The sequence below is a fragment of the Schistocerca nitens genome, chromosome 5 (genome assembly GCF_023898315.1).
Source record: "Schistocerca nitens isolate TAMUIC-IGC-003100 chromosome 5, iqSchNite1.1, whole genome shotgun sequence".
NCBI classification, from domain to species: Eukaryota; Metazoa; Arthropoda; class Insecta; order Orthoptera; family Acrididae; genus Schistocerca; species Schistocerca nitens.
This window is the reverse complement of record NC_064618.1, coordinates 704,927,469-704,953,325: the sequence shown is the minus strand read 5'-3', so window position 1 is coordinate 704,953,325 and position 25,857 is coordinate 704,927,469. Positions and strand designations below refer to the sequence as shown.

The 25,857-nt window shown below is 41.6% G+C and overlaps 1 protein-coding gene across 1 annotated transcript in view; it reads left to right on the top strand.

The window, feature by feature from the left end:
- Positions 1-25,857, top strand: part of LOC126259503 (uncharacterized) — a 1,382,428-nt gene that overhangs the window by 614,214 nt on the left and 742,357 nt on the right. The window lies entirely within an intron of this gene.

Genomic DNA, 25,857 nt, shown 5'->3' with positions numbered 1-25,857 from the left:
AGTGATGGAAAATCTCGGAAAAATTATGAACTAAACTCTCCGTGATAATTTAACTTAAACGATAAACAAATAGAAAGGGGACATTAATGGAATATTCGTGATATGGAAAGAACGTATACGCTCAAAGTGATTCTGGAAAAGAACTTCTATATTACGTTCTTTGGCGAATGTAAAAGTCTCTACTCGGCTGGCGGAAGAGACTTGGCTCATTTACGAGCTTGTTACAGCAATGAAAGCCTCAGACAGCATTACCGCGTGCAATACTAAAAAGTTCTCATTTCTGCTATTTTATGGGGTAGCGCCTAAGTAAATGTCTGCCATTGAAACAAATAAACTCAAAACATCACCTGAATCATTCAGGAACAGTGTTACTTTTTAGTAAGTGGCTAAAGTACCGGAAATCCACAATAATGTCAGAAAAGGTTAATAGCAATTCACAGATGTGCGTAAGCGTATAGAAGTTCTTTGATATCCAGTAGGACATTCTTTGGGTATTGTAGTTTTCGCGCTGTGACTTTTCGTCTTTGAGTCAGTCGAAGTTCGATCAGTGGAACGTAAGGCAAGAATAATGTAGAGGACGATTAACGTATTATGAAAGAAAGAAGCTGTGATTAAGAGTGAAACAAATATCAGAGTTTAACAACGGCAACTGTGTAGTAAAGAACATTTCATACATGCGGTTAAAACTTAATTTCATGTGTTTGCAGACTTGAACTATTTATTCCTTCATTTCAGTACTTAGCCGTAATGAATTATAGAATGTAGGGTACAGCTGATAATTTGATTTAAACGACTGAAGATTATATAAGGTGGAAAAGAAATGTGAGAGGCATCGTGGGCACAAGCTCTCAACATTTTACCTTTCTGCATTTATCTGTATGTGACCTCCAAATTAAATAGATTTCGATTGTCTTAGTTAAAATTTCCATGGACAACAACTTTTGTTGTTGTTGTTGTTGTGGTCTTCAATCCTGAGACTGGTTAGATGCAGCTCTCCATGCTACTCTATCCTGTGCAAGTTTCTTCAGCTCCCAGTACCTACTGCCGCCTACATCCTTCTGAATTTGGTTAGTGTATTCATTTCTTGATATCCCTCTACGATTTTTACCCTCCACGCTGCCCTCAAATACTAAATTGCTGGTCCCTTAATGCCTCAGAACATGTCCTACCAACCGGTCCCTTCTTCTAGTCAAGTTGTGCCACAAACTCCTCTTCTCCTCAATTCCATTCAATACCTCCTCATTAGTTATGTGATCTACCCATCTAATCTTCAGCATTCTTCTGTAGCACCACATTTCAAATGATTCTATTCTCTTCTTGCCCAAACTATTTATCGTCCATGTTTCACTTCCATACATGGCTACACTCCATACATATACTTTCAGAAACGACTTCCTGACAAATCTATACTCGATGTTAACAAATGTCTCTTCTTCAGAAACGCTTTCCTTGTCATTGCCAGTCTACATTTTATATCCTCTCTACTTCGACCATCATCAGTTACTTTGCTCCCAAAATAGCAAAACTCCTTTACTACTTTAAGTGTCTCATTTCCTAATCTAATTCCCTCGCCATCACCTGACTTAAATCAACTACATTCCATTATCCTTGTTTTGCTTTTGTTGATGTTCATCTTATACCCTCCTTTCAAGACACTGTCCATTCTGTTCAACTGCTTTTCCAAGTCCTTTGCTGTCTCAGGTAGAATTACAATTTCATCGGAGCACTTCGAAGTTTTTATTTCTTCTCCATGGATTTAAATACCTGCTTCGAACTTTTTTTTTTGTTTCCTTTACAGCTTGCTCAAATACAGATGGAATAGCATCGGGGAGAGGCTTCAACCCTGTCCCTTCCCAACCACTGCTTCCCTTTCATGTCCTTCGACTCTTATAACTGCCATCTGCATTCTGTACAAATTGTAAATAGCCTTTCACTCCCTGTATTTTATCTCTGCCACCTTCAGAATGTGAAAGAGAGTGTTCCAGTCAACATCGTCAAATGCTTTATCTAAGTCTACAAATGCTAGGAACGTAGGTTTGCCTTTCCTTAATCTATCTTCTAAGATAAGTCGTAGTTTCAGTATTGCCTCACATGTTCCAACATTACTACGGAATCCAAACTGATCTTCCCCGAGGTCGGCTTCTACCAGTTTCTCCATTGGTCTGTAAAGAATTCGTGTTAGTATTTTGCAGCTGTGACTTATTAAACTGATAGTTCGGTAATTGTCACATCTGTCGACACCCGCTTTCTTTGGGATTGGAATTATTATATTCTTCTTGAAGTCTGAGGGAATTTGTCCTGTCTCATACATCTTGCTGACCAGATGGTAGAGTTTTGTCAGGACTGGCTCTCCCAAGGCTGTCAGATGTTCTAATTGAAATATAAAACGAAAGGGTTAGGGGGGATGCCTGGAATATTACAAGTGTTTTTGCTCCGAGTTTAAATGAAAATAAAACGTTGGTGATCTTCCAGAACTCGCGGAATATAATATACGCAGTCACAGAGGTCTTGTATCACTGCATACCAATGTGTGTCGTGTAAGTGATATTAACGAGAAATAACTGAGCTTTCGTATCTATTACCCTGATTCAAAACTGCGTACGTAATTTAGAGTAACCATCCCGTCACGCTTCTTATTGGTACTGCTCAAGATGTCTATGCGCTGATGACGTTATGAGTCATATGTATTGATATGTCCACAGTCCAGTCCCAGAACTAATTCTGATATCTCGTATCAGTCAATAAAATTGGAACACCATGAACGTTGCATGCAACAAATGTCAAAGAACTTTCAATTACGTTAGTATGCACTGAAGAAGATGACATTCACTCCGTTTTTGCACCTCAAATTTCCAGTGAAATTTTTTTTTTCAGTCTTTCTGACGAGTAGTGTGTCCTGTTTGATAATGGCAGTCAGTTTTAGCCTGACGATAGCCGTGTGGGCTGATAATCGGTTAACAAGATAAATTAATGCCCTTTGGACACTATGGACCGGCAGTACACCCGTGGACTGTTCGAGATAAATTAATGTTGTGGAATACAATTTCGTTCTATTAAACGACGGAATGATGGACTAATTTGTAGTACAGAACTAGTGTAGACTGGGTGCTACATGAACAAGCGTTTTCGGTGACCTGGGAGCTGATTTGAAATTCCACACGCGGCGACCCAGCCGGGGCCAGACGTAGTAGCGTCGTCGGCGCATGCGCATTTGCTCCAGACATTCCTTACCCCCAACCCTGCTCCTTCCGCGCTCTGGCCCGCCGGTCGCGGGGATTGGATTCATAATCGAAAGGAGGAGAGGCGGAATTACGACCATAACCATTGAACGTTTGAGGGCAGATGTCTTCCTGATAGAAGAAGTGCGCTCCATTCCATTCGTGGGAAGAAAGCCAGATTTAGAGTGGTTGGCTCCGCTTTTTCTCCCTTTCATTTATTCAGCGACGCCTCTTGCCCGAAAGTCCCGCAGGCCACGCATGGCGCAGCGGGTAATCTAACTTTGGTCGTCGTGCTCGTTGCAATCAGCCGGCGTAAACTTCGGAGGGAGCGCAATCTTAAACAACCCTCGAGACATCAGCAATAGATGATACTGATAAAAGGCCTTATTTATTTCTTTAACTAGTTTATTCCCATACAGGGTGATTTGAAAAGTAACAGTTAAGGAAAGAGAATTATTTAACGAAATTCAGTTTTGTTTACGACGCATGATCCTTTATTTTATGTAATGTACATCGGCAGCCGTAATAGGTGAGAAATACCTGACGTAGGACACCTACCTTTGCAAAATGAATTACAGTTTCTACCCGATCCATCGATCCACTCGCATATTTACTAAAATCCATGGAGAAGAAATAAAAACTTTGAGGTTCGTCGATGACATTGTAATTCTGTCAGAGACAGCAAAGGACCTGGAAGACCAGCTGAACGGAATGGACGGTGACTTGAAAGGAAGATATAAGATGAACATCAACAAAAGCAAAACGAGGATAATGGAATGTAGTAGAGTTAACTCGGATGATGCTGGGGGAATTAGATTAGGAAATGAGACACTTAAAGTAGTAAAGGAATTTTGCTATTTGGGGAGCAAAATAACTGATGATGGTCGAAGTAGATAGGATATAAAATGTAGACTGGCAATGGCATGGAAAGCGTTTCTGAATAAGAGAAATTTGTTAACATCGGGTATGGATTTAAGTGTCAGGAAGTCGTTTCGGCAAGTATTTATATGGAGTAAAGCCATGTATGGAAGTGAAACATGGACGATAAATAGTTTGGACAAGAAGAGAATAGAAGCTTTCGAAATGTGGTGCTACAGAAGAATGCTGAAGATTAGATGAGTAGATCACGTAACTAATGAGGAGATTTTGAATGGAATTGGGGAGGAGTTTGTGGCACAACTTGGCTAGAAGAAAGGATCGGTTGGTAGGACATGTTTTGAGGCATCAAGGGATCACCAATTTAGTATTTGAGGGCAGCGTGCAGAGTAAAAATCGTAGAGGGAGACCAACAGATGAATACACTAAGCAGATTCAGAAGGATGTAGGCTGGAGCACGTACTGCGAATGAAGCAGCTTGCACAGGACAGAGTAGCATGGAGAGCTGCTTCAAACAAGTCTCAGGACTGAAGACCACGACAACATCAAACAACAATGTAGTACTCCAAGAATGTTTGTTTAAATGTCTCAGTCAAATCTTTCCGCCACCGTCTTACAGCTTCACTACACAGGGTGTAATTTGCATAAGAGCAGATGTTTCTATCGGTGACTTAGGACGGCGCACGGAATTGCATTACACCCATATTTACGTCATCTTTCAGGCTAATAATTACAGCTTGTCGTGTCCTGACACAGGATCGAGGGCAGACTGGGGGGTTAGATGTCAGTCTGCTATTTCCGAACGGGAAGGGGCAAATGCAGAAAGAGAGATTCGCATTGAAGGCAGGTCGATGACTTGGATCAGCGTGAAACACTGTTACAGGGCATCTGGGACTCGGCAGGATGCTTACAGCAGGAGATTCGTGGAATTGAGGAGTCTGATTAACCTATTTATTTGCGATCAGAGTAACTACTATCCTGAAGGCTGATCCTAAATATTGGAGAAATCAGAGGAGGCAGTGTCTGAAGCCACGAGGTTGGGTGCTAGTAAAAGTAACGAACACAAGGAGCACATTATGTATAAACTTGATAGTAGCACTCCAAGTGAGAGAAAAACAGGTGTTGCAGTTAACCGAGGCTTGCCACGAGTGACACGGAGACGGCGCCCCTGCGATCTGACTGAGAACTCCCTCTGAATACAAAAACAGGTTTTTTTTTTAAAGAATCGTGGTGGCGCACTATTTCTCCCTTCCAATAGTACACGTGTAATCCATCGGCTGTTAACAAGTTTTGGCCAATGTGCCGAGTCGCTCTGCACCTCCACGGCACCTCTGGCCAGCCACATTTGGATTCCTTCCCTATTCCTACCTGCTGGGTAGGGATGCATCTGGATTTTACATTATAAACTCTAAGTTTGGTATCAACAGCGTTCATCTGAAAGTTAAACGTCACTGTTACTTCTACTACGGCCAGCAACAACAGTGTTTTACGTCACTTGGCACCACCCTCCGACGTTTTTTGAACGAGGGGACACTGTAGCAGCAATCTAACCTGTGTAAAGCCATTGACGTTTGCAGGCTTTCAAATCAACTACGCACCCTCCGACTCAACGTTGCAATATTAAAAGTTTTGTGTTGAAAATGTGTGTGAAATCTTATGGGACTTAACTGCTAAGGTCATAAGTCCCTAAGCTTACACACTACTTAATCTAAATTATCCTAAGGACAAACACACACAACCATGCCCGAGGGAGGGCTCGAACCTTCGCCGGGACCAGCCGCACAGTCCATGACTGTAGCGCCTTAAACCGCTCGGGTAATCCTTCGCGGCTAAAAGTTTCCGTTGTTTTCGTTCTCTAGTGGCTAGGGTACGTAGCTGCCGCATTACAAGCCAAATACTGCTGAGTCTACAGTATAGGTTAAGAATACACACACGAATCGAATGTTCGAAGGTTCTTATCACTCGGCAATTGCGAATTGATATAGAAATTTATAAATGAAAGATTGCAATTAAATAAAATTTTCAGGTACTATCTTAACGACTTTAAATGATGAGTACGATAGTAGAAGTGCTTTTGAGAATGCGGTATATTTCTGCAAAACACTTATTGGTGTCGATGGTCCAGCAATTAAATAAAACATAGCACTTAATTAGTTATGAACAACAACACAGCTCGCTAGATATTCACTTCTAAACGGACACTACGTCTTCACTGTAGAAGCTACCGAAACCTCACAAGTTCACAAGTCGGCACTCCGAAGTATTTCAATCTCTCGCGACCACGCGCAAACCGCTCCACTCTCCAAGTCTTCCGCGCGATCCCGCGTCGGTCGCGCCGTCCAGCCCTTTCCGCCTCCTGTCCCGAAACGATGCTCTCCTCCAGTCTCCACATTCAGGAGGGCTGTGACTGACTAGAGCGATCGCGCCAACGCACCCACGCACGTATTTAAGCACATCCGAAGTACTGGAGTTACATTTAAATAACTGAAATTAAATAAATATTCCTACGGCTGGATCATAAACACGCTCTAACACACATCGTTAAACACATAAACAATTAAATAAACATATACCAAAAGAAAAGAAGCAAAAGGTAGGCCAGGAGCCTTATGTCTCTGTGCTTTCTAAAACACGGTAAATAACTTGCCAGTTTCTTCATGAATAGCATACGAGGTGTGGCTAGAAAAAAACCGGACTAGTACTGGTGAAACAATAAAACGAATGCAATAAGGCTGAAAGTCGCGTGGCCTGTCACGTGACTCTCGCTCCGCCTACTGCTCGAGTTTCATCTGCCTCCTGCACTCAGTCTGCCCGTGGCGTCTGTTTTAAGTAGTTGACATTTTGTCTGTTCGTCGGAAAATGTTGAGTGTACAGAAAGAACAGCGTGTTAACATCAAATTTTGTTTCAAACTAGGAAAATCTGCAAGTGAAACGTTTGTAATGTTATTTGTAATGTTACAACAAGTGTACGGCGATGATTGTTTATCGCGAACACAAGTGTTTGAGTGGTTTAAACGATTTAAAGATGGCCGCGAAGACACCAGTGATGACACTCGCACTGGCAGACCATTGTCAGCAAAAACTGATGCAAACATTGAAAAAATCGGTAAACTTGTTCGACAAGTTCGCCGTTTAACAATCAGAGCAGTGTCTGAGTTAACAGGAGTTGACAAGGAAAGTGTTAGGCAGATTCTCGTTGAAAGTTTCAACATGAACAAAGTGTGTTCAAAAATGGTTCCAAAGTGTCTCAGAATTGAACAGAAGGAACGCCGAGGAATGATTTGTTCTGACATCCTGGAAAACATTGAAAGTGATCCCACCTGCTTACAAAATGTTATTACTTGCGATGAATCGTGGTTTTTTACTTACGATCCCGAAACTAAACGCCAATCGATGCATTGGAAAACTCCTGGTTCTCCACGACAAAAAAAGCACGAATGTCAAAATCGAAATTCAAGGCAATGATGATTGTTTGTTTTTTGACATCAAAGGGATTGTGCACATTGATTGGGTACCAGAGGGACAAACAGTGAATCAGCATTACTACATTAGCGTCCTGGCTACCCTACGTGAGCGAGTACGGAGAAAACGGAACGATTTGTGGAGAAAAAAGTCATGGATCCTTCACCAAGACAATGCCCCAGCTCACAGTGCGTTGTCAGTGAAGACGTTTTTGGCAAAACACAACATTCCCATCTTAGATCATCCACCCTACTCACCTGATTTGGCCCCCTGTGACTTTTTTCTTTTCCCTAAAGTCAAGTCAGCTTTGAAAGGAACTAGATTTGAGACTGTTGAAGCAGTAAAAGAAAAAGCGACGGAAGTAATGTATGGACTTACCGAAAATGATCTGCAGCATTGCTATGAACAGTGGAAAATTCGTATGGAGCGGTGTAGAGACCGAGGAGGAGAGTACATTGAAGGAGATAACATGAAATTGTAAATAATTGTAAATAAATGTTTTTTCCAGCATCAGTCCGGTTTTTTTCTAGCCGCACCTCGTATATCAGATATTAACAAAGACATAGATGAATCAGTATATTCATAAGAATGCTGCTACCGTTTTTTGTGTAACTGTGGAGTACTTATGGCCTGACGCAATCGATAGTAATCGGCCACTTTGACCTCCAACAACTCATGTACTATTTAAGTTACATGCCTGTAATTCACACCAATTTATTTTTACACTAATTGCTTTCTACAGACACGGCGATCGACAAAATCGGATTAAGCGTTTAAATTTTGTAAATTCGTTGCTGGGTGTTACTTGTATAATTTACCGTCAGATACTGAACTTTAAACTAATAAGGATATTGAAAATCTGATTACACCATCAGAATGGTCGTGCAAATAATGGTAATGTACATGATTCGTTTTGAGGTATCATGAGTCATCTGGCAACTACTAATTTCTGTCGAATGTGGAATTCCCTCCCACGCGGCCGATGGACCACGTGCGGGGGCTACCCGTTTTGCAACGGCCGATGTCCGGCATCATGCGGCTGGCGTGCCGAGCCCCCGCTAGCCGAACGCCCCTAGCGTTGACCGCCAACTCTGAACTTAGAATATGTTCAGGGCTCCACAACTCGCCCGTTATCTCACACGCTGCAGTTCTCAGGGGCTAGCATCAAGCTTGCTGCGTCTGCTAAGACGTGCCTTTCCATGGACGTCTATTCTGACGCCTTACAACAGCGTTTAGGTGGTGTATGGAGCTGCCAGTTAATTCTCTGAAGTGAAACTTTTTCCGTGGGCAGATGCCCACAGCGTCTGAAATTTGCAGGGCTCCAATGTTAATATTTATCTTCGCTAACGTAAACGCAACCACTTTTGACTGGTTACTGCATTACGTCTGTGATTTCCTGTCTTTGAGAGCCGTTGATGTCTCCTAATAGCCTTAAGCGTAACAATGTACAACTGATTAAATCGTCAATATATGTTAAGCTATTACAAGTCGTATGGTTTTATGTTGGTTGGAACCTCAAACTACATATGGCGACTGAAAACCATTAATGCTTATTTTTCACTTGGCAGCAAATCAGATGCTGAAGCGTGGACGCGTGGACGAAAAACGGTAGCCGGCCGTTGTAGCCAAGCGGTTGTAAGCGCTTCAGTCCGGAACCGCGCGGCTGCTACGGTCGCAGGTTCGAATCCTGCCTCGGGCGTGGATGTGTGTGATGTCCTTAGTTAGTTAGGTTTAAGTAATTAAGTCTAGGGGACTGATGACCTCAGAAGTTAAGTCCCACTGTGCTTGGAGCCATTTGAACCATTTTAACGAAAAACGGTTAGCCTACACTGACAGGTGTAGTGCATGGGGCCAGGAAACATCACATCATAACGTTTGTCATATGTTTGCGGGAAGAATGGTCAACGCAGAGCAAAAAGAAGCACCACAGTGATGTGTGTACATATCAAAGTACCACATACAAAATGTCTGCACTTACACCTATTGCACTCTGTAAGGAGTGCTATAGTATATTCCTCGTCTCTTCACTTAACACTGGTGAGTGAAATTTCGTAAGTACTCTATCGCCAGATAGTTGGCATCTGTCGGTACAGATTTTTCACTTCCGTGACGCTTTTCCTTCAACTAAGCAAATCCTTCACAATTTGTTCTGCCTTTCTTTTTATAGTGCCAATATCCCATTTATCTCCTTCGTAAACTAATGGCGTCTATTCAGTATTGCCACCTGTCCTACCGCCGATTCAACCTATGTGATAATTCAATTTCATATCCCCAATATCTGTTTCAGCCAAGTTATCTACGGAGTTGACCAATCCCAATTATGACTCATTGGTAATAAGGTCACAGCGTATTACAATTATGCAATTTGCAATTTGAATATTTAAAAAAGATTGCCAATATTTTCACCGATTTGGAAGTAACCTTTTCTCAGGTAGAACATCATTTTAGATAGCTGCATCATCCGTAAAATGTCTGAGAATTTTATTAAACTTATCTCTCAAGTCATTAATTTGCAATATGAGGACAAAAAGTTCCATGTATCTCCTTGGGACATGCCTCAAGCTACTGCTACCCCTGTCGACGACCCGTCATCGAAGATAACATATTGCATCCTCATTGCCAATAAATTCTCCAGTCATCATAAATTTCATTTGACACCACATATTATAGTAATTTCATTAATAAGCGTTACTGAGGCACACGTCAGTTTTAATTTACTTCTGGAAATATTACACTACCCTGTCCTCCAGAGATCTCAATACATACGAGACCATGTTGAAAAGTATTGCCTCCGAATTTTTAATTCGATAACTGTTAAGGATTTTAAAATGAAACAAACATGAACATATTTCTACATATTTGCAGCCCTATTCCGCCAGGTGGTTCAAATGGTGCAAATGGCTCTGAGCACTATGCGACTTAACTTCTGAGGTCATCAATCGCCTAGAACTTAGAACTAATTAAACCTAACTAATCTCGTGGTCGTGCGGTAGCGTTCTCGCTTCCCACGCCCGGGTTCCCGGGTTCGATTCCCGGCGGGGTCAGGGATTTTCTCTGCCTCGTGATGGCTGGGTGTTGTGTGATGTCCTTAGGTTAGTTAGGTTTAAGTAGTTCTAAGTTCTAGGGGACTGATGACCATAGCTGTTGAGTCCCATAGTGCTCAGAGCCATTTGAACTATTTTTTTGAAGCCTAACTAACCTAAGGACAGCACACACATCTATGGACGAGGCAGGATTCGAACCTGCGACCATACCGATCGCTCGGTTCCAGACTGTAGTGCCTAGAACAGCACGACCACTCCGGCCGGCCCGCTAGGTGGCTCTGAGTTGTAGCGTACATCATGGTAGTGTGTAACGTAGCTTTGTCAGTGCGTGAGAAACAGCGTACTGTCATCTAGTACCGAATTCGAAGAATTCGTCCATACATGGAGCACCCTCTTCATCGGTATGACAATTCCAGACCACACACGAGCTCTTCGATACCTGCAACATTACGACAGCTTGGGTTCACTGTTAATCATCCTTCATACAGTCCCGACTTGGCCCAATCAGATATTCATCTATTCATCTGTTTCCAGAACTTAAGGAACACTGTCGAGGCTTTCACTTTGATAGTGATGAAGCGGTGCAATTGGAAATCGATTGTGGCTCCATCAACACAGTGAAACGTTCTACAGTGACGGTGTCAACAAACTGATCTCTCATTGAGAGAAATGTGTTCGTAGCCAGGGTGACTATCTTGAGAAATAAAAATATAGACAAGACGAATAAAGATGTAGAAAATAACGTTTGCTTTATTTAAAATTCTTTAAGAGTCTTAACATAAAAGGTTCTGAGGCATAACTTTCCAGCGCACCTTCGTAATCTGTGTCTTTTATGCTGGCATGAACCAACGCCATAAGACGTTGAATACGATATAGCATTTCCGGCGGACATTCCACAATTTGTCAGAATGGTGTTAATGTGACCAAACTAACTGTATTACGGTCATCAGTAAATGCAAGAGCTTAGCAGTGTAGTTTCAATAGAGATCTACATCTGTAACATCGTGAGTAATGAAAAAGAAGGAACTCAATGGTCCGTGTTTTTGTGAAAAATAAATTGATTAAAAGATGTAACTGTCATCTTCGATATTTATAAGTGCTTGTCGATATCCATGACGAGAATTTCGTGCCTTACCAGTATTTCAATTGAAAACGAACAAAGACGGTAATTTCAATTGAAATCATTACAAGTGAATAATTTTAACAGCTGGGCACAGTAATGATGCCTTTAATAAATTATATAATCGTGCGGGAATTTAATCAGATGAGCAATGAGAAATGGCCTGTAACCTTATGACCAACGATATTGATTCTCAGCGCTCTATTCAACGGCTAACGGAGCAAGACAAATTCCAAATAGTTAGGTGTTTGTGTAACGAAGTAGTACAAATATTTTTGATACCGTTCTTCGTTTCTTCTGTTTTCAGTATATCGTTTACTGGCGCTCAAAGCAAAAAACAGTAGTCACCCCGCTGCGCCCCACAGCAGTCCCTCCCCCCCACCCCCCACCCTCTTATAAGAATACACTGGTCGCTTTGTAGTTCTGCAGGTGGTGTGCAGCTGGTGCCAGAGGGTCACGTGAGAAGTCATGGTGGTGGTGTGTGTACACAGCAGTCGGTTGTATGGAATCAGCGCAGTAAAATGTGTCGCCATTGAGATGTGACAGAATGGGAGAAGTTACGACACAGACAATTCTCACGGCGACACGTAAAGATCCACGTTTGCAACCGACCAAAAAGAAAGTAGTTAGTAAGTAACTGGATGCGTGTAGTGTGATCCTATGAATCGTGATTTCGGCTCGTTTCAGATAATGCAGACCGCAGAGTACACACCAAAGAGGCCTTTTACCCGCAACGAGGGTGCAATTCAGGTTGGAGTTGGTGCTGTAATGTTTTTAGGGTGTTTCTCGTACCTTGATATTGCTCCAAACATAGAGTTAACCGTGAATGTTTATTTCATCATTCTTGGCGACGAAGTGTTGTCTCTTCTGAGACATCTTCATGATGAGTATACTGAAGATATATACGACTTTCGAGAGGATGACAGCTGTGTTAACAAGACTGAACGCATACATTTTGATTATGACGAATACTGGGGCACTGTATTGCATCGAGACTGGTCCGCTAACTAACCGGATGTAATCCTCAATGAGCGTCTGGAGCCGGATGCTGCACACCTGAAGCTAACTTCTAGATTGTTTCCATGAACGAAATGAGTCCCTTACCAAAGCGAGAGGCGGTATTAAACAGTCTTACTGTGATGTCTTCCGAGAACAACTAATTTTTTTCCTGGTATATTTATTACTAGCTTCATACCCATCGTTGCCCTGGTATGTATTTATATCAGTCCTATTGGTGCAGCTCATCCTCCCCCCCCCCTCTCTCCCTGTCAATCTTTGCCTGCCTCTCTGTTCAATTCTTTTCCCCCATCTCTCTGTCCATCTCGTCCTCATCCCATTCTCTGTCGATCTCCTATTCGCTCTCTCTCTCTCTCTGTCCATCTCCTACTTCCTCCATTTCCCCTGAACTACGTGTTTTAGAGTGACATAATTTTGTAGGCACATTCGGCAATATACGTGCATATTGTCTGCTAAATGGGAAGTCAGTAGTAAATAAGCAATGGTTATAAACGTCATGAAGTGGTCTTGCTTGATGCGACAGTTTTACTGGATGAAGAGCGAAAGTGTAGTAAGCGATAAACTTCCTTCCTTTCACCATTTTGTTGGATTTTAGCCAGAAAAAGTTTCGTACAGATTTGTAATTACGTGTATTGTTTGCTGAAAGTCGCGGACTTCTCTCGTTCTCAAAAGCTGGCTAGTGCACATAGCACCTATAGTTAATGCAACGTGCATATTATGAAACACATAATGTGGAAGTAGGGAATATACAAATTTAAGATTGTGTAAGCATTATATTCATTATTTTTAATCGTGTCATGTAGCAAATACCAAACACTAAAAGTATTTTCACAAATATGACGAAGTTCAAATGTCAAGGAGTAAATATAATTCCTGGAGAGTAACTATTTTTCCGTAATTCACGTAATGATCTTCAAGTCACTAAGTATCCTGTACTACACTATTTCGAAAGTAGCTGATATTCCTCCCCAGAGTTCAAGTTAACTTCTTATCAAATTTCATTGACATCGGTTCAGCGGGTTAGGAAAAGTACGATCAGACGTCATCCATGATACGGCATGTGAGATAACGGGCGAGTCGTCGCGCTCTGAAAATATCCTAAGTTCAGAGTTGGCGACCACCGCTCGGGCCGTTTGGCAAGCCGCGTCTCGTTAGCAAGCGCGTAGTGCCTCACAACGGCCGGAGCAAGTGGTCCATCGGCCCTCGTTGCTGGTAATTCCTCTGTGACGGTGCCGTGTCTCGATGAAGGAGACACGCCGGGAGTGCCAAACACGGCGGACTTTGTGAAGCCTTAATGGCAGACATTTCACAGTTCGAATGGAAATCAATAGTAGCCAGATGAATAAAATGGTTCAAATGGCTCTGAGCGCTACGGGACTTAACATCTGTGGTCATCAGTCCCCTAGAACTTTGAACTACTTAAACCTAACTAACCTAAGGACATCACTCACATCCATGCCCGAGGCAGGATTCGAACCTGCGACCGTAGCGGTCACGCGGTTCCAGACTGAAGCGCCTAGAACCGCACGGCCACACCTGCCGGCTCAGATGAATCACGATACTATTACTTGCACGACGATTCTGATGGTGTAATCAGATTTTCAATATATTTATTAGTTTAAAGTTTAGTATCTAGCGACAAATTATACAAGTAACACCCAGCAATGAATTTCCAAAATATGAAAGCTTCATCCGATTTTGTCAATCGCCTTGTCTTTAGAAAGCTATTAGTGTTAACCTAAATTGATATGAATTACAGGTATGTAACTTAAATAGTACATCCAGTCATTGGAGGTCAAAGTGGCCGATTAATATCGATCGCGTCAGGGCATAAGTACCCCACAGTTACACGAAGAAACGGCAGCAGCACGCTTATAAATATATTTATTCATCTATGTCTTTGTTAATATCCGATGTATACTATTCATGGAGAAATTGGTTAAATGTTTACTGTGTGATAGAAAGCACAGAGACATTAGGCTCCTGGCCTATCTTTTGCTTCTTTTCTTTTGATACACGTTTATTCAAGTGTTTATGTGTTTAATAACGTGTGTTAGAGCGTGTTTATGGTCCAGCCATAGGAATATTTATTTAATTTCAAGTTATTAAAATGTAAATCCAGTATTTGGCATGTGTTTCAATATGTTTGTGAGTGCACGTTGGCTTTGAGACATGGAGGGAGCGCTCTGCGTTACTAAGAGAGACGTATGTAAGTTGAGGAGGAGCTTCGTTTCTGGAGAGGACATGGGGCAGTTTGGGAAGTTCTGGAGAGTGCGGCACGGGACACGGGGAGTGCTAGGCGGTACGGGCGACAGACGCAGAGTCGGCGGAGAGACTTTGGGAAAGTGAAGCGGTTTGCGCGTGGTCGCGAGAGGTAGAAATACTTCGGAGTGCCGACTTGTGAACTTGTGATATTACCGTGGATTCTACAGTGAAGATGTAGTACGAGTTTGGAAGTGAATATCTTGCGAGCTATGTTGTTGTTCATAACTAATTACGTGTAGTAGGAAGCTATTGCTTCCCTATTATTGAACTTATGTTTTATTTAATTGCTGGACCATCGACACCAATAAGTGTTTTGCAGAAATATACCACATTATCAAAAGTACTTCTACTATCGTACTCATCATTTAAAATCGTTAAGATAGTACCTGCATATTTTATTTAATTGCCATCTCTCATTTTTAAATTTATATGTTACATTCATAATTCGCAATAGCTGAGTGATAGAAACCTTAGACCACTCGATTCATGTGTGTATTCTTATCGTATACTGTAGCCTCAGCAGTATTTGGCCTGTAATGCGGCAACTACGTATCCCACCCCTAGACAATGAAACCAGCCAGAACTTTTAATATTGAAACTCTGAGTTGGAGGGTGCGTAGTTATTTTGAAAGCCCATAGGCATTTTTTCACGCATCTCAGTGTTTATAATCTCACACATCCTGAACTATGTGTCTTACATAGATGTAATTTTGCAGGTACATTCAGTACTATATGTGAAAACTACCTGCGAAAAGTATTGCAAGTGGGGTTGGCAGTAGAGAAGTAATAAATTAAAACGTCATTTCTGATGCGAAAACGAACAGTGAAAATGTAGTAAGCGATAAACGTTCTTCCCTTTGTTATTATGTTGCGAGTGTCAGCTAGGAAAAGTTTCGTAAAGGTTTGAAATCATGTACTACTGGATGAAGAAAACCTGGGTATTAGCGCATCGTGGTCTACACACCTTTTCCTCCCCCCCCCCCTCCGCCCCCCCCTACTCTTCTATAGAGGTGTTCTTACCCTCGCAGCGATTGTGACAGTAAGTGATATCTGTTCCAAGTTTGGTTGAAATCGGTTCAGATGTGGAACATATAATCATACAATTTTATAATACGTGTGAATATGAAAAGACAAGCAGTCTTGGTAGCAGTGTCAAAATATTTTTATTATTTCCCAATGACGGGTGTCATCTTTATTTAGGCATCTTGGGATTGGCTGATATTTGATAGCAACGGGTGCATGCGATGCTGCGCATAAGGCATCCCAGCACGTAACTGCACCTTGTCAAAACTTTTAGAAAGCCTCAGTATGGCATGTGGTGCAGTCCAACGCAAACCAGACGGCTACATGCCACAGTTTGTCGACGGACAAACTTCACTGCATGCCGTAATAAGAACACTACGTAAGGTTTTTAAATCTTTGACCAGGGCACTTACTTTCTGGGATATTTTATGCGCGGTATCTCAAGTACCCATCGCTACGAAATTTCAACGAATTCGAAGATTCCTAATTAAGGGCGAAACGTATTATTGAGAAACACCTAAAACATTTTACCTCTGCAACCAATACTTCTTGTCTCTTCGTGTAATACATACTGGTTGCAGTACCGACACAGGAATGAACTGGAAAAATGATGTGTGGATACCTTCTTTTTTTTGTGATCCGGTATTGATGAAATATAGCCTATACGGTTTTTCTACATAAGCTGGAATTACCAGTGAAAACCCCATAAAAAGCATCTACTTGTTTTGGAGACTAGCGTATTTATCGTGATCCGATTTTGATGAACTAGCGCGAATATGGTGCCCCGAACTATGCTCAAGCTACGTGCGAAAGCCACGGAAATTAGTGTAGTAGTTTTGCAGATTAGAGTGTCGAAGACAAACAGATGAATGAGATGCTTTTACAGATTTATTACTGGTACAGATAACATACGTCAACCAATTGTAAGACACGAACGAAGACAGGAAAACAATAAGAAAAAAAATGTAGTGTACACTTTAAGTTAATAATATCAGGGAACTTGGGAAACATTTTTCATACTTCTTGATATGTGTGCTTAATAATGATTTATGGTATTTTAAATCAGTCTTCGTAACTACAAGAAAACGCATATTTTTCATCAAAAATACTCATTTTTCTTGTAGCTGCCAAGTTGGGGTTAAAAGAACTTCAATACTTTTTTAAAGAACTAACGTCCTTTTAATCAATACAACTACTATTTCATATATTCTGACAGTTGAAAGTTTCTCAGGATATCCACAGTAACGTTACAGCTCTCACGTTCAAATGTATTTATTCCCCATGTCCTAAACTGCTGACAGTCCCGATGTAACCAGAAATGAAACGCTTTTGTGCATCGCTCGGATCGCATCTGTATTCGTGAACAGCTTTTGCTTCGGACCTGCAGGCTCGTAAAATCACAGCCGTATTGTCCCTCCACAGGGAGTCAACACAGCGCGCCGTCTCTTTCAAAACCGCATCCAGTCGAAACGCAGTATACAAAGTATTTGTGGACAGCATAGGGCATAGAACCTTGTGGGCGAGGCTGTCAACGCATTCGAAGCTCGTCGCCGCATTTAGTGACGCACAAAACCTACTGTACCATCGTAAATCTGTTCACATTATTACGCTAGGGATTTCGCTTGGTTTCAGTGAACGTAATGATTTTTGAAAAAAAAAAAAAAAGAAAATTCTATAGAACACCAAAGGTAAGATTATCGGAATGCATGTCGGTATCTCCTGGAGGAATATATGCAATGCTAAATCTTTTTTTTTTCTTTTTTTGTTGCACGTCTTTCGGTTTCAGTCAACTTTACGAGGTTGCACTACAACCCCGTTTTTTCATTATCATTCTCTTCCACCACTAGGTTATGTGTACCACCATACCACCAGTACTACAAAAAATTACTGGAAGAAAAGGTAAATCTTCCCTCGAAGCTGTACAGTAACCGTGTAAAAGTTGAAGTGACGACCACTCTTTACCTGATGACGAACTAGTCGTGGCTGACGCATGTACGCAATCAAGAAGAGCGTTATGTTTGTGTCTAGTGATAAAGGCAGAAGAAGAACCTCCCCAGACAATCACTCTGCACGTTCAAAAAATGGCTCTGAGCACTATGGGACTTAACATCTGAGGTCACCAGTCCCCTAGAACTTAGAACTACTTAAACCTAACTAACCTAAGGACAGCACTCACATCCATGCCCAAGGCAGGATTCGAACCTGCGACCTAAGCGGTCGCGCGGTTCTAGACTGAAGTGCCTAGAACCGCTCGGCCACATCGGCCGGCCACTTTGCAGGCAACTACCAAAAGCGTAGTGCAAACTGGGGGATTACGGCTCGGGTGACCCGAACCAACCCTCGTTGTTGCCTGGTACGTTAGCAGTAATGAACAATAGATGGGCGTGAGTATCAAGGATACGCATATTGGATAATTCAGCAGCAGATTACACGCCAGCCTAGGTTTCTCAACTTGGCGCTTACGGGAAAATTGTTGCTCTTAAGAACAGGTCACAGATAACAGAGAAGCATTTGTTAAGATTAATACAAGTACTCTCTCCAAGCTGCGAATGGTGCATCGTTGACGAGGACACGTTATATATACTAACAGAATGCTTTAAACACAGTCATCTAGCAACGTCCACCTCCGTTGCCGAGGTCACGGAAGCTCTGCGGTGGAACTGGAATCGGAGGTAAGACGGTTCGAATCCTCGTGGTGGATGAAGTTTTTACTACCAGTATATGGTCGGACAGGGGAGGAAAGGTGTTAGTGTAAAGTTCCTGATCAACAGTCTTTGCGCCAATGTTCCACATTAAATTTAAAACCTCTATACCGTGTCTCATGAAGTGGTGGATTGGTGGTAATCCGTTCGTCGGATGGGTAGCCCTCTTGTAATGCATACACAGCTTCTAGAGGAATAGGTTACGTGCTGGGACCGAATTTCACCCTCTCCCTGCTCTCAACATTATCGAACAACACAAGCATAATACCATTCTCCACACGCATTCTTTCTACATCTGCCTCTACATGACTACTCTGTAGAGCGAGTGGAAAAGTGAACACTTAAATCTTTCTGTACAAGCTCTGACTTCTCTTATTTTATTATGATGATTATTTCTTCGTATGTAGGTTGGAGACAGTAAATACTTTCACATTCAGAGGAGAAATTGGGTAACTGAAATTTCGTGAAAAGATCTCACCGAAACTAAAAAAACCTTTGTCTTAATGACTGACATTCCTGTTCCCTTATCCGTGACTCTCTCTCCCCTATTTCGCAACAACAAAAACGAACAACCCTTCTTTGCTCCTTTGCGATGACCTCCGTCAAACCTGTCCGCAACTCGTGGTCTAGTAGCCAACTTTGCTGTCTCTGGCACACGGGATCCTGGGTTCGATTCCCCGGCACGTTGCGGATTTTCTCTGTCCGTGGACTGGGTGCTTTTGTTGTTCTCATAATTTCATCATCATCATTCGTGACAGTGGCTAGATTGGATTGTGTAAAAATTGGACTATGTAAAACGAGGGACTTTGTAGGGGAGCTAATGACCGTGCAGTTGAGCGCCCCCCAAACCAAAGATCATCGTCATCATCATCCGTCAAACCTATCTGGTAAGGTTCCCGTGCAGCACATCAATATTCTATCAGAGGATGAACGAGCGTAGTAGAAGTAGTCTCTGTAGTAGACCTGTTGCATCTCCTAAGCGATCTGCCAATAAAACGCGGTCTTTGGTTTCCCTTCCTCACATGATTATCTACATGATCGTTGAAACTTAAGTTGTTCGTAATTGTAGTATCCAGGTATGTAGCGAATTTAAATACTTTAAATTTGTGTGATTTATCGTATAATCGAAATGTAACGAAATTCTTATTGAATGCGTATAGATGACTACACAATTTCCCTTACTGAGAGACCTTTTTTCGCTCCATTCAGGTATCGCGTGTAACTCATTTCGCAAATAGTTTAGATCTTCTGATGAATTACTTGACGGTAAGTTACAGCTACATCTGAAAACAATGTAAGAGGGCTGCTCAGACTATGGCATCTATCATCGTGTAGATTACGAACATCAGAGGGCATACAACACCGCCTTGGGGATCGCCACACATCACTTCTGTTTCTGTCAATTATTTTCCGTCGGTCACTACCAACTGCGGCTTTTTTTAGAGGAAATCACGGATGCAGTCGCACAACTGAAGTGATACTCCACGCAATCTCATTACGGGTCTCATATGAGGAACAGTTTCAGAAGCATTCCGGAAACCAAGAAATGTGCAATAAATTTGAGATCCCCTGTCAATAACACACATTACTTCGTGCGAATAAAGAGTTCTTTTGTTATAAGTGTTCACAAGTGATGTTTTAAGACGTTCCTTCAGAGCGGACTTATAACTGACAATCGGCTTAATCTTGAAAATATTAACATCCAACTGTCACCAGGGCTTAAGACAGTTGTCAGAAGAGAGGGGTTGGGGTCCAGTCGCATCTTGGTTGCCAATTCAAATTAACAGGTTCGTTGCTTTGAAGTAAGCCTTATCACTGTCATATTGTTTCCTAATCTGTTTAACATTTAAGCACAGGGGCGGATCTTAACACCGAACCTTTCGACATGTTGTTGTTGTTGTCTTCAGTCCAGAGACTGGTTTGATGCAGCTCTCCATGCTACTCTATCCTGTGCTAACTTCTTCATCTCCCAGTACCTACTGCAACCTACATCCTTCTGAATCTGCTTAGTGCATTCATCTCTTGGTCTCCCTCTACGACTTTTACCCTCCACGCTGCCCTCTAACACTAAACTGGTGATCCCTTGATGCCTCAGAACATGTCCTACCAAACGACCCCTTCTTCTAGTCAAGTTGTGCCACAAATTTCTCTTATCCATAAGTCTATTCAATACCTCCTCATTAGTAATGTGATCTACCCATCTAATTTTCAGCATTCTTCTGTAGCACCACATTTCGAAAGCTTGTATTCCCTTCTTGTCCAAACTATTTATCGTATACGTTTCATTTCCATACGTGGCTACACTCCATGAAAATACTTTCAGAAACGACTTCCTGACACTTAAATCTATATTCTATGTTAACAAATTTCTCTTCTTCAGGAACGCTTTCTTCCAAAGGTGTCTTTAATTTTCCTCTAGGAAGTATCTATCTTACCTCTAGGGAGATATGCCTCTACATTCTCACAGTTGCCCTCTTGCCATCCCTCCTTAGATTTGCACTTCCTGTCGATCTCATTTTTCAGACGTTTTGTATTCCTGTTTGCCTGCTTCATTTACTGCATTTTTATATTTTCTCCTTTCATAAATTAAATTCAATATATCTTCAGTTACCCAAAGATTTCTACTAGCCCTCGTCTTTTTACCTACTTGATCCTCTGCTGCCTTCACTATTTCGTCTCTCAAAGCTACCCATTCTCCATCTACTGTATTCTTTCCCGCAATCTTGCAATTGTTCCCTAATGCTCTCTCTTAAACCCCATACAATCTCGGCTTTTGTCAGTTTATCCAGGTCCCATCTCCTTAAATTCCACCTTTTTGCAGTTTCTTCAGTTTTAATCGACAGTTCCTAGCCAATAGGTTGTAGTTAGAGTCCACATCTGCCCCTGGAAATGTCTTACAATTTAAAACCTGTTTCCTAAATCTCTGTCTTACCATTATACAATCTGCCTGAAACCTTCCAGTACCTCCAGGCCTCTTCCATGTTTACAACTTCATTCATGATTCTTGAACCAAGTGTTAGCAATAATTACGTTATGCTCTGTGCAAAATTCTACTATGCGGTTTCCTCTTTCGTTCCTTACCCCCATTCCATATTCACCTACTACTTTTCCTTTTCTTCCTTTTCGTACTATTGAATTCCGGTCCGCTATGACTATTCAGTTTTCTACTCCCTTCACTATCCGAATAATTTCTTTTAACTCGTCTATCTCTTCGCCATCTGCGAAGCTAGTTGGCATATATACCTGTACTGCTGTTGTAGGCGTGGGCTCCGTATCTATCTTTGCTACAATAATGCGTTCACTATGCTGTTCGTAGTAGCATACTGCGCTCCTGTTTTTTATTCATTATTAAACCTTCTCCTTCGTTACCCCTATTTGATTTTGTATTTGTAAACCTGTTTTTACCTGACCAGAAGTCTTGTTCCACCTGCCACCGAACTTCACTAATGCCCACTATATCTATCTTTAACCTATCCATTTCCCTTTTTAAATTTTCTAACCTACCTGCCCGATGAAGGGATTTAACATTCCACCCTCCGATCCGTAGAACGCCAGTTTTCTTTCTCCTGATAACGACATCCTCCTGAGTAGTCCCCGCCCGGAGATCCGAATGGGGGACTATTTTACCTCCGGAATATTTTACCCAAGAGGATGCCATCATCATTTAATCATACAGTAAACCTGCATGCCCTGGAAAAAATGACGGCTCTAGTTTCCCCTTGCTTTCAGCTGTTCGCAGTAGCAGCACAGCAAGGCCGTTTTGATTAGTGTTACATGACCAGATCAGTCAGTCATCCAGACTGTTGCCATTGCAACTACTGAAATGGCTGCTGCCTCTATTCATGAACCACACGTTTGTCTGGCCTCTCAACAGATACGCCTCCGTTGTGGTTGCACGGCGTGGTGGTACGGCTAACTGTATCGCTGAGGCACGCAAGCCTCCCCACCAACGTCTAGGTCCATGCATGCTTCATGGGGGGAGGGCCTTTCGACATACAAGTTTCAAATTATGAGTTAAATCATTTGTTTTAATTTATTGAATCACTCTTGTCATCAATGGTACTTATATAGGTTTCATGTGTTACAGAAGGGCATTTAATAAGACAGACTGTGTCCAGCGCCGTAGTAAACTCCGCTGTTTTACCCGATAACGGGCGTGCTGCAGGTCTGGCCGTCTTGTAATCATTGTCATATTGTTTGCTGTTTTGCAATACAGCACTTCAGGTTACTTTTGCAAAGATTAAAAGGTTATTCAACTTATAAACACGTTGTGCGAAAAGGAAGTTATTGGTGGGTCCTCCCTTCCAGGTTTTCCTTAATTCCAGTAAGTACCACGTATCAATATCTTTAGACAATTTGACTGTGTAATACATTACGCATCGTATTTTCTAATAAAGTCAAACATATGTCCCGTTTATTTCCTTACTGATACGTAATTGTGTCTAGTGAAATGGATCTTGCCTGAAACCAATAAATTTACGAAAATTATAATATGACAAGAAGAAAATTTCTGCATATATCAGCAAACTAAATATTTCTTGAGACTTCTAAAATTACTCAAGGCTACATAGGAACGCTTATAAAGAAACGTGGAAAGATTTCCCTCGTGCAAGCCAAAGTCGTTAACAAAACTTCCTGAAAAACGATATTTCAACTATCGTCTGTATTAACTGAGTATTTGTCACTACTGAGCAATGTCGAATACTACGACATTTTCGCGCATTGGTTCATGTGCATAACGACAGGACACCAAGTTGTTCAGCCGCAATCATGTTGTGAACAAACATGAAACTTTCGATAAATGTTCATGCTTACAAATGGGATGAAAACAATCTGAAAGAAGTATCAGAAACGACAACGCTGTCCAGTGCGAGACAACTGCAGAAAAATAAACTGTCATGAAACTGACCATTGTTTAAAGAGGTGTACATGATTTTACTTTTATCTTCACAACCACAAATAGATTTTCCTCCAGAAGCAAAATAAAAGAAAGTATGAAGCTAGTGTTTTGAGTAACAGACGGACTTTAACCATCTTTATAGCCTTTATTGTGCTATCTTTATTGAAGACATGAACAGCAGAACGCCTTTTTTAAACAGCAGACTTCTTTTTGTTCGGTGCTCTCCTTACGGTCTGTTCGGAAATGTAGCGAAGCGTACATAAACATGATGTTATTAGGAACATTACACAATATTGGCTTCGACAGGTCATTCCAAAGGATTTAAATACGCCAAATCGCACGTTAGTATATTTTCGAAGTGTCTGTAACAAGTTCCCCGAGTTAATCTCCGAAAGAAACAGTAGTAATGCCAGTATTGTATTAGATACTGAAAGCTGGTTGAAAGCTGACATAAATAGCAGTGCAATTTTGAACTCGGATTGGACAATGTTTAGGAAGGATAGGACTGATGCTATGGGAGGTGGTGTGATCATTGCAGTTAAAAGCTGTTTAAACGCAGTTGAGATTGATACTGGGTCGGACTGTGAAATAGTCTGGACAGAGCTGTCAATCAGACAGGGAGTGACCATTGTATTAGGATGTTTTTATAGACCACCAGCATCCGCAACAAACGTCGCAGATCTTCTCAGGGTATGTGTTGACTACATAAGAAATTAATAACTTATCCAAATTATCCATTAGTTATAGGTGGAGACTTTAATGTGGTGTCCATTGGCTGGGAAAATTACACGTTTATCACAGATGCAGAAGCAAACACACGTGTGAAGTTATTCTAGGAGCGCACCCAACATACAACCTTTAGCAATTGGTTAGAAAACCAATCCGAGATGGAAACATATTAGATGTTATGGCGACAAACAGACCTGATCATTTTAAGGAAGTTAATCTAGACGAAGGAATTAGCGACCATAATGTCGATGTGGCTTCTACGTCAGCGGAAGTTGCAAAAAAAAAAAAAAAAAAAAAAAAAAAAAAAGCAGAGAAACAGCGTGGATTTTTCTCGTTTGGCAATGCAAATAAAAGTGTCATTAATGAATATTTTCATAGTCAGCTCCAAGCATTCACAGCGGGACACAAAAATATTGAGCATCTTTGGCCGGAATATAAAGGTATTGTCCACCACGTGCTAGAGAAATATGTGCCTAGCAAAAATATAGAGGACGGAAAGAATCCACCTTGGTTCAACTAACATATTAGGAAGTTGCTGAGAATGCAGAGAATTTGCACAATCGTTTTAAACGTAGTCTCTGCGCCGCTGACAAACAGAAATTATGTGGTATGAAAGCAGCTGTCAAAAGGTCAATGAGAGATTCTTTTAACGAAGTTGAAAACAATATTTTATCTGTAGTTTCTAAAAATTGCCCAAAAAAATTTTGGTCGTACGTAAAATCTATGAACGCTACAAATCATTCAATACCTTCTCTTGCTGACAGTACGGGTAATGTAACAGATGATGGTAAATAGAAGGCCGAAATTCTAAACCTAGCTTGCAAAAACTCTTTTACGGTAGAGGACTGCAGCACTATTCCCCCTTTCAATCTCCGAAGAAATGCAAGGATGGCTGACATAGTGTTTAGTGTATCTGGGATTGTAAGACAGTGAAGATCCTTAGACGCCAGGAAGGCATCTGGCCCAGACGGTGTCCTCGTAAGATTTTATGTTGACTATGCTACAAATATAGCACCATTCTTACCCGTCATCTGTCAGAGATCATTTGAACAGCGGAATGTTTCACGGGACAGGAAGAAGGCCCAGGTCATAGCAATGCGTGAGAAGGTTAAAAAATCAGATGCAAATAATTACCGGCCAATATCACTGACATCGATATGTTGTAGAGTCATGGCACATATTTTGTGTTCAGACATAATGACTTTCTACACTCTGAGAAGCTCATATGCAGAAACCAGCGAGGTTTTAGGAAACAGAGGTAATGCGAGACGCAGCTCGTGTTCTTTGTGCATGATATACAAAAGCCTCTAGATACCGGCTCCCAGGTTGACGCCATATTCCTCGACATTCGAAAGGCTTCGATTCAGTTCCATACTGTCGCTTGCTCCAAAAGGTGCGCGATTACGGTCTATCCGATGACATGTGCGCTTGGATACAACGTTTTATAACAGACCTGAATGGGGTGACTCCAACAAAAACAAGCGCAACTTCAGGTGTGACC